This window comes from Garra rufa, chromosome 3, assembly GCF_049309525.1.
Source record: "Garra rufa chromosome 3, GarRuf1.0, whole genome shotgun sequence".
NCBI lineage: Eukaryota > Metazoa > Chordata > Actinopteri > Cypriniformes > Cyprinidae > Garra > Garra rufa.
The window spans coordinates 18,148,304-18,156,615 of record NC_133363.1 but is presented as its reverse complement, the minus strand read 5'-3'; the positions used below and the strand labels follow the sequence as shown (position 1 = coordinate 18,156,615).

Below are 8,312 nucleotides of genomic sequence, written 5' to 3'. Positions count from 1 at the left end.
ATTCCCTCACAAGTAGAACTAAACCTGTACACTGGCTAAACATACACGTTTAGTAATCTAATTCCATAACCCACACCCTAAAACTAATATAAACCTATATAAAAATACTTGATTTTAATACTATTTTTTATATTTATACTATTTTTTTACAAACAAGGTGTCCAAAAAAAGTATGGTTGGTAGATTTAGTTCACTTCTAGGTACAAATTTACAGTTAAGTAGGTACAAAAGCAAACACAATCATGTGAGAAGAAACAGCAAGGATGTTTTGACTTAAAATAGATACTCAGAAATGAACTTGTCACTCATTTACATGAAGCTTCCGTTGAAAGTTACACAAAGACCCTACTGTCACCTTCAGCTGCCATTCAAAGGTGAGAAGATCACCTCACAACAATTAAACCTATTGTCGATCACATTATTGCTTACCCCTCACACTCTTCCTGACTACTGATTAATTTTAAGCAAACACTGGGAGCAAAAGTATCCAATAATAGAGGGAATGCTAAGATAAAGCCCATGTAGTAGGCTAGCTATCTGGCTGGTTGATCATAACATGGTGGCCCCCATCCCATGAGGTGACCAGCTCCTTAAAATAACAGTAATAAATGTTATATTTAATACATTATATTTTATTGCAATAAACTAATATGTGCATAGTAGTTGTGTTTTTGTTGATTTACTGTTCATATGCACTTGAATGCACCTGCCCAATCTGTCTAACACCTGCTTAGACTGCATGACGGTCATTTGCGCTGCTGTAATTATTTTGCCTGCGTGCCAAACTGTGTTTCCCAGTCCGCTGAGTTTCCCTGATCCCTCGTCACATGGTTTGTCATTACCGTGCCGAGCACAGGCCCTTCCTTGGACTGCCATCTAAAATTCAAATGGACGTGTGGAGGAGGCACGGCAGAGCGGAGTCACGGGGGACCTTCCTTTACTCGGAAGCAGTAGCACAGGGGGAAAAAAAATAAACATAAGGAAGGAGGAGGAAGCGGCTGCGATGTACGCGCGATGTCTCCTGGTCATGGAAGAAGTTTTTGGGACACTTCGCTTCTTGGGATCGCTTCTGTTTTAACTATTAGGAGATACGAATTGGGAAAATAAATGAACGCCGGAGTTATCCGTGAAATTGTAGCCCCTCTGGCAAAGAACTGCCACACCTTCATCATCAGTGTAACAGGTAAAGGTTTTCTCTTAAGGCGCTACATCATATAGCTAAAGTTTGTCCTCGCACCTGTTGCGCAGAGCTCAATATAGACGGATTTAACATTTGGACAATATGAAGTAAATAAAGTCTACTTTATTGCCATTAAAACTACATTTTGGCTGTATCATCCCTGTTTGGGGGGAATTTGAAGGAGTTAAACAACAATAACTGAGTCAGATCGATAACCTGGAGTTATTACCTGATTATTATTTGTTTGTTTAGTTGAAGTTTGTACTTGTACTGTGACGGCAGAAGAAACACGGTTTACCTTGTTAGATGGCGGTGTTGCGGTAAACAGGGTGTAGTTTTTCTTTTGCATTTTTAAAAGGATAGTTCACCTCAAAATAATAATTCTGTCGCCTTCTCACCCTCATGCCAAAACCACATGACTTTTTCTTCTGTGGAACAAAAGTGGAGAAGGTTATCTAACGTTTTCCATGCAATTACAGTGAACAGTGAACAGTGACTAAAGACGTAAGCTTAAAAACGGAAACATAAGTTGTCCATGAGATTTGTCTGCTGTATTTTAAGTCTTCTGAAGCCATGTGGTAGTTTTGTGGGAAGAGCAGATTGAAATTTAATATTGTTATTTACTGAAAATATTCAGCAAGCTATTGACTGTAAATGAATTATTAAATCACCAGTATCGCTTCTCTTTTGAGTCACCATTTGTTGTCATTGCATGATAAAAAACAAACAAAGCATTCTTTAGAATTTTTTTTAAAGGGTTCAAGGAAAAAAGATGAGTTTGAAACAACATGAGGTAGTGAATAGTTGCTTAAGTCTGTCTTTCTGCTTTGTTTTAGGAATATAAGTGAGTTGAACAACACAGGTGATTCAGACGAGCTGGTGTTTGGTTAATATTTGTATAATTTTAAATGCGGTTAAAGCCATTACTTTTACTTGAACCGATGGCAGAAGAGACTTGTACGTGACTTTTACCTTGTGTGTGAAGGTGTGTATTTGTAAAAGGTGTAGTTTTTCTGGCTTTGGTCAGTTACGGTTTGAACTAATTAAAAATATATAAGCACTAGACTGCTGCTTCTAAGTGCTTTCTAAAGAAAGCAGATATTAAGATGAGGAAGAAAGAGCATAACATGTTTGAAAATGTTTTGCTTTTAGCAATAATGTTTTGTCAGGTAACTTAAGTGCTTCATCTGATAACATCTGCTGTATATTAGCTTTTTTTAATCTAAATAATCATAACACATGATATACACTACAGTTCTCACTGTAGTGCTCAAAAGTGACAATACAAAGTTTGACATTCTTTTTTACTTTTTGTTTTTGAACAAATAAACACAGCCTTGGTGAGCATATGATACTTTCAAAAACATACAAATAAATATTAAATAACAACACATGAAACACTTCAGACTGCTTTACAGACAAAACTTAAGCCTAGTCCCAGACTACACTCTTAAAAATTAAGTTTCCAAAAGGGTGTTTTTGTAGTGATGCCATAGAAGAACCATTTTTGGTTCCCCAAAGAACCTTTCAGTGAACAGTTCGTAAAAGACCCATTTTAAAAATCTAAAAAAACCTTCAACTATAAAGAATCTTTTCTGCATTCAAGGTTCAATGGATGTTCAAGGTTATTCAAAGGACCATTGATGCCAATAAAGAACCTTTATTTTTAAGAGTGTAAAATAGAAATGTGCACTAATTGATCTTAAAACATGTCAGTGCAAACATGTATTTTGTCTGAAGATGCACACTAATAATGTTTTGTTTTTTGTTTTTTTTGTACTAATTGAACTATGGTCTAATCTCGGTTTAAGTCTAAGCCCTGTCTGTGAAACCAGGCCTTAATGTTAAACTAAAAGCTCCTAAGCATGTTTTGTTATTTTTATGTAGCTTTCACGTTGTAAAGTCCAATCTAGACTTAGACTATATAGGCTCTTTAGGCTTGTGTTACTGTTTATTGTAGCTGTGAGGGGGGCTAAGCAGGTTTATGCAGTTTGTCTAGGTGTTTACAGTCAGACTCATTGTTTACTTTTGAGCAAGGTCTACTGTGCTGAGTAAGGTGTGGTCTGAGGTGCCCTACAAAGGGCCACTGGGCCTTGTGCTCTGTCAGACTCCGGCATTTTACCTTGATATTTACTCTACTATGTGTGTACACAGACTAGCCTATATTGTACATCTGAGTGTGACGTTATGTAGCACAAAGCAGCACCTTTTTCCATGGTCCACTGTTCAGTTTTAATCTCTCCATCTCTTTCCTCTGAGCCATTTCCCACTTTGTAAGCATGACTCTGTTTGAAGGGCAGCACATTTAAGAGTGATAAGGATTTTTTTTTAAAGTACGTGGTACACCCAGGGCCTGTATGTTAACACATCTTCCATCTTTTGCGATCTTATGACTGTTGATCCCTGAGTGTGATCGTCAGTGTTGCATAGACTTCATTTGTAGGCCATGTAATGACGCAACATTCACTATAACGTATTTGTATGTAAACACTTGTATATAATTTATGTAATATATAAATATAAATATTTTACATATAAAGCTAACATTTTTCCTTAATATATACCTTTATGTCACATATAGTATGCAAACATAAACTTTTATTTTGAACCGATTAATCGTGACTAATCATTTTGCAGCTCTAGATGTAATACTCACTGTAATTTTAATCAAGCTGAATTTTATTTTAAGTTTCTATATAGAAGCACTTAAAGCAACTATGATATTTATTTATATTTATAAATAAATTGCAGTGACATTTGTTACTTACACTACAGTTCAAATGCTTGGCGTCTGTAAAACAAGATAATGACTAAGACTACATTTATCTCATCAGTAATATAGTGAAAACAGTAATATTGTGAAATATTATAACTATTCTATTTAAATTTGTTTTCTAAATTTATATTCAGCAGCCATTATTTCAGTCTTAGGCACAACTTGGTCCTTCGAAAATCATTCTAATATGCTGATTTGGTGCATTTTTTTATTATTATTTATCAATGTTGAAAACAGTTTTGCTGTTTAATATTTTTGAGAGATTTCTTTAAATAAAAAAATGAAAAAAGATTAAAATAGATTTTGTTCTAAATTTAATATGTTTTTACTGTCTTTTATATTCAAAGCATCAATTTAAAGCATCCCTGCTGAATAAATGTATTTCTTGCTTTGAATCATTTAACTTTAGTGTATATATTAGCTATTTATTTATTAAATGTGTGATATAATATATCATCTACAGTACAACGAGGAATCCTTTGGGTGAAGCTATTCATATATATGTGTATTCCTGTATCTCTATAAGTATGTAGTAGCTCATTTACTAATTCACACTTTGCGAATTTCAGTGCTTTCTCATTTTTAGTGCACATAAAGGGAACATTTTTAACAGATATATGAAATGTGGAAGCAATCAAACATGCTCAGTTTATAACATATTTTATTACTCTCTAGCCATAATCTTCTCTAAAATGTTTGATCTGGTGACATAAACTAACTTGTTTTATTGAAATCAGAAATATTATTTATCATGCATCAACTTAACTACAACAGCAAAAGTAATTTTCAAGGTTCAGATAAGGTAAAATTTACTTCTTGAGGTAACGACTACACAGTAGTTTCTATTCTTACAGTGCTTGGTAGTTAACTAGATTTATGTAGCTACATGATTGCGATTATCAGATATTTATTCATAAGACAGTAGGCATTTGTGTAAAAGAAAGCAGCATTTAAGGACGAGATGTCGGAATTTTTGCCCTGCAAACCACTAAATACTTCACAAAGAATGACTGTCTTGTCAGCGTGACTCACAGTTTTTATAAACAAACACTAGAGCCTGCATCATAAAATGAAACAGCTGAATAATTGCTGGCAGTGACTCTTGAGTGTTCGAAAGTGCCTCACACAGGATGTAAGGTGGATCCTTGTTTTGTATATTTAGCGCTGTATTAAGTGATGATATGGGCATTCTCAGGAGGGCTGATTCTGTACTCACTGGTCTTCTGGTAATGAGGCCATGGCAACAGTGTCCAGGGCAACACGCCCATATTTGGCCACATTTCAAGCCGTATTTAAAAGGAGCTTTGAACGCATTTATATTTTACACAGATGAGATGTTTACCTGGTTTAAAAATGTGGAGAAGAGGAATGGAGTTTGTGATTAGATAGTCAGCTTTAAATAGCTAAATAAAGATACTGACAGGGAAGTATTAACTCGAATTGCACTTTTAAATGTTTCCAGCATTGTGATGGATTTTTCATGTTTCTTCATGTTAATGACCCTTGTCGATTTCAAGCCATCTGGCTGTTTCCATATGGCATAAATGAAAATGAAGAGGGGCATAACACATGCTGAGAGAAAGAGAAATGCTAAACCAGTTTTCCCACTTGTTTAAACCACACCTTCATGAATCTGATCCCTCTATGTAGTAACTCTCCACCTGTACAAGACCTACACATCATCCAATACTTAGTTACACACACGCACACACCGTATACTGGTAGATAACCTAATATCCTTTACCGTCTCTCTCTCTCTCTTTCTCGCTCTCTGTTTTCATCTCTCTCTTTCTATCCCTTTCTCTCCCTTTCTCTGTTTGGATATTAGTCAATGCACTTTGTGAAACATTGACACTATCATTAAGGTAAAAAATAGTGTTTAAGAGTAAGCCATTACCCTAGAGGAGTATATCTACATTTAAGTCCTTGTAAATGACACAGAACTCTGTGTGCTTTTGATTTGTGAAGTATAAGTTTGTCTCTTTCTTGTCTTTGGATATAGAGGTTTGTGTAATGTTTGGACTCATAACATGAACCAGGATTTTAGACAAATAAACGTAACTGATTTGCTGCCACAACAGAGATGAACTTCCTGTACACTGGTACATTAAAGGAGTAGTTCACTTTCAGAACAAAAATTTACAGATGCCCCCGAGTTTGAACTTCCAAAATGCAGTTTAAATGCAGTTTCAAAGGGCTCTAAATGACCCCAGTCGAGGAAAAAGGGTCTTATCTAGTGAAACGATCAGTTATTTTCTAAAAACACAACTTATATACTTTTTCATCTGAAATGCTTGTCTTGCCTAGCTCTGCGTGAACTCTGTGTATTCCAGTTTATGACAGTTAGGGTATGTTGAAAAACTCCCATCTCATTTTCTCCTCCAACTTCAAAATTCTCCTACATCGCTGCAGAACACGACCCAGTGTTTAGAAAGTTAACATTAAAATATGATCAAACACCCTTTACAAAAAAAAGGTAAAACAGCGATGTAGGGCGATTTTGAAGTTGGAGGAGAAAATGAGATGGGAGATTTTCGACATACCCTAACTGTCATAAACTGGAATACACCGAGTACACACAGAGACAAGACGAGCATTTTAGGTTAAAAAGTGTATAAATTGTATTTTTTTTTTTTAAATAACCAATCAATTTGCTAGATAAGACCCATCTTTCCTCGGCTGTCATCGTTGAGAACCCTTTGAAGCTGCATTTTGGAAGTTCAAACTCAGGGGCACCATAGAAGTCTATTATATGGAGAGAAATCCTGAAATCTTTTCCTCAAAAACATAATTTCTTTACGACTGAAGAAAGAAAGACATGAGCATCTTGGATGACAAGGGGGTGAGTACATTATCTGTAAATTTTTGTTCTGAAAGTGAACTACTCCTTTAGATGCATCCACACTATAACTATTAGTTGTGCGCATTTAATGTAAAGAAATTATGAATATTAAAGGTTTTTATATGCACTTTATGCCTCGTATTTGACAATCAGCTAACATAATTCAATATTTTTCTATTTTACTGTATGAGAATACTGTAACAGTCTGCACGTGCTGGACGAGCGAGACGAGGTATAAACACAAAGATATTTAATATAAAAGGTTCAAAGTACAAGCAGGAACACAGAGAATAATCCACACACAAAGTACACATAACAATCAAGGACCGACAGAGAACTCAAGATACAGACAGACTTATAAAGGGTAACTCATAATTAAACACAGGTGATGGGAATCTTGACAAACGAGGGTTAAACCAAATCACAACAGAATGACAGGGGGAGACAAAGGGAGAAACCAATGACCAAAACAGACATGAAATGTAACATAACGCCCCCTCCGAATAGGCGCGTCCTCGCGCCGTAGAAAAAAAGAAAAAAGAAAAAACAAGAGAGGGGCGGAAAACCAGAAACAAAGTCCATGAGGGAGGGGGCTTCGGCGGAGGACGTCACCGAAGGAGGGGGACCAAAACAAAAGTCCAAGGGGCAAAAAAGACAGTCCAAGGGGGCGACGACGGTGGGAGGAGCCAGGGAGGAGACAGGAGGGACCTGAAGCAGGAGGAAATCAGCAGGACCCAGACCACAGCCATGATGACGGCCTGGCGCGGATTAACGCACAGGCTTACATAGGCTGCAGCCTAGGGGCCTCATGTGTTCAGGGGGCCTCGGATTGGCCAGACAATTTTTTTTTTTTTTTTTTTATACTTAAGCGCGAACCAGGCACGGCACGGCGCAGGGATTCCAGTTTGGATGGGCCAGACCAATTGTGAACGTTAAATTAAAAACGTTATCTAATCACTGTTTAACCTTATAAAAATTACTGACTAATATACTGTTAAATTATCTGTGACTATACATAATATAGATTTTAATAGCTTGCTCTTTAAATATTTTGTTGCATTGTAAAAAAGTTTCGGTGCATAGGACGGACTAGAGGTCTGCATTCCTGCAAACCGTGGACCCAACCACATTTCTTGCGGCGCGGGAATAAATTTCCAAATAAAAGCGGTTGCGGTTGGTAACTCTGGTGTAATTCGAACGGGAGCGGGCGGTAACAATATCCCGTTCCCGACGTCTTTTCTGAACAGCAAATCTGCGCTTTACTCACTCTTACCGAGCACCTGTAGGCTACAGCCTGCGCTCAAAACTGTTATACACTCGCTGCACTCATAGACCAGTGCTTTCTGCTTCATGCATTTTATTGGCAAGGTCTCATAGGCGCGGGAAGTGCGGGTACTGATGGTGTTTTTTTCTGTGGACAACTGTTTATCAGTTTATCAGCGTTACTCCAGAGCGCAAAGCCATGTTTGGAGTGCCCCCCCCCCCCCTTTGCCAAAACAACTTATACTACTGTT

General features: G+C 36.9%; 1 protein-coding gene across 1 annotated transcript in view; it reads left to right on the top strand.

The window, feature by feature from the left end:
* Positions 1-843: 843 nt before the first annotated feature.
* The window catches only part of LOC141331997 (uncharacterized), a 30,045-nt gene continuing 22,576 nt past the window's right edge, over positions 844-8,312 (top strand). The window contains exon 1 of the mRNA XM_073837059.1: positions 844-1,183. The gene's annotated coding sequence lies outside the window, so the exon portion shown is untranslated. The remainder of the gene's footprint in view (positions 1,184-8,312) is intronic.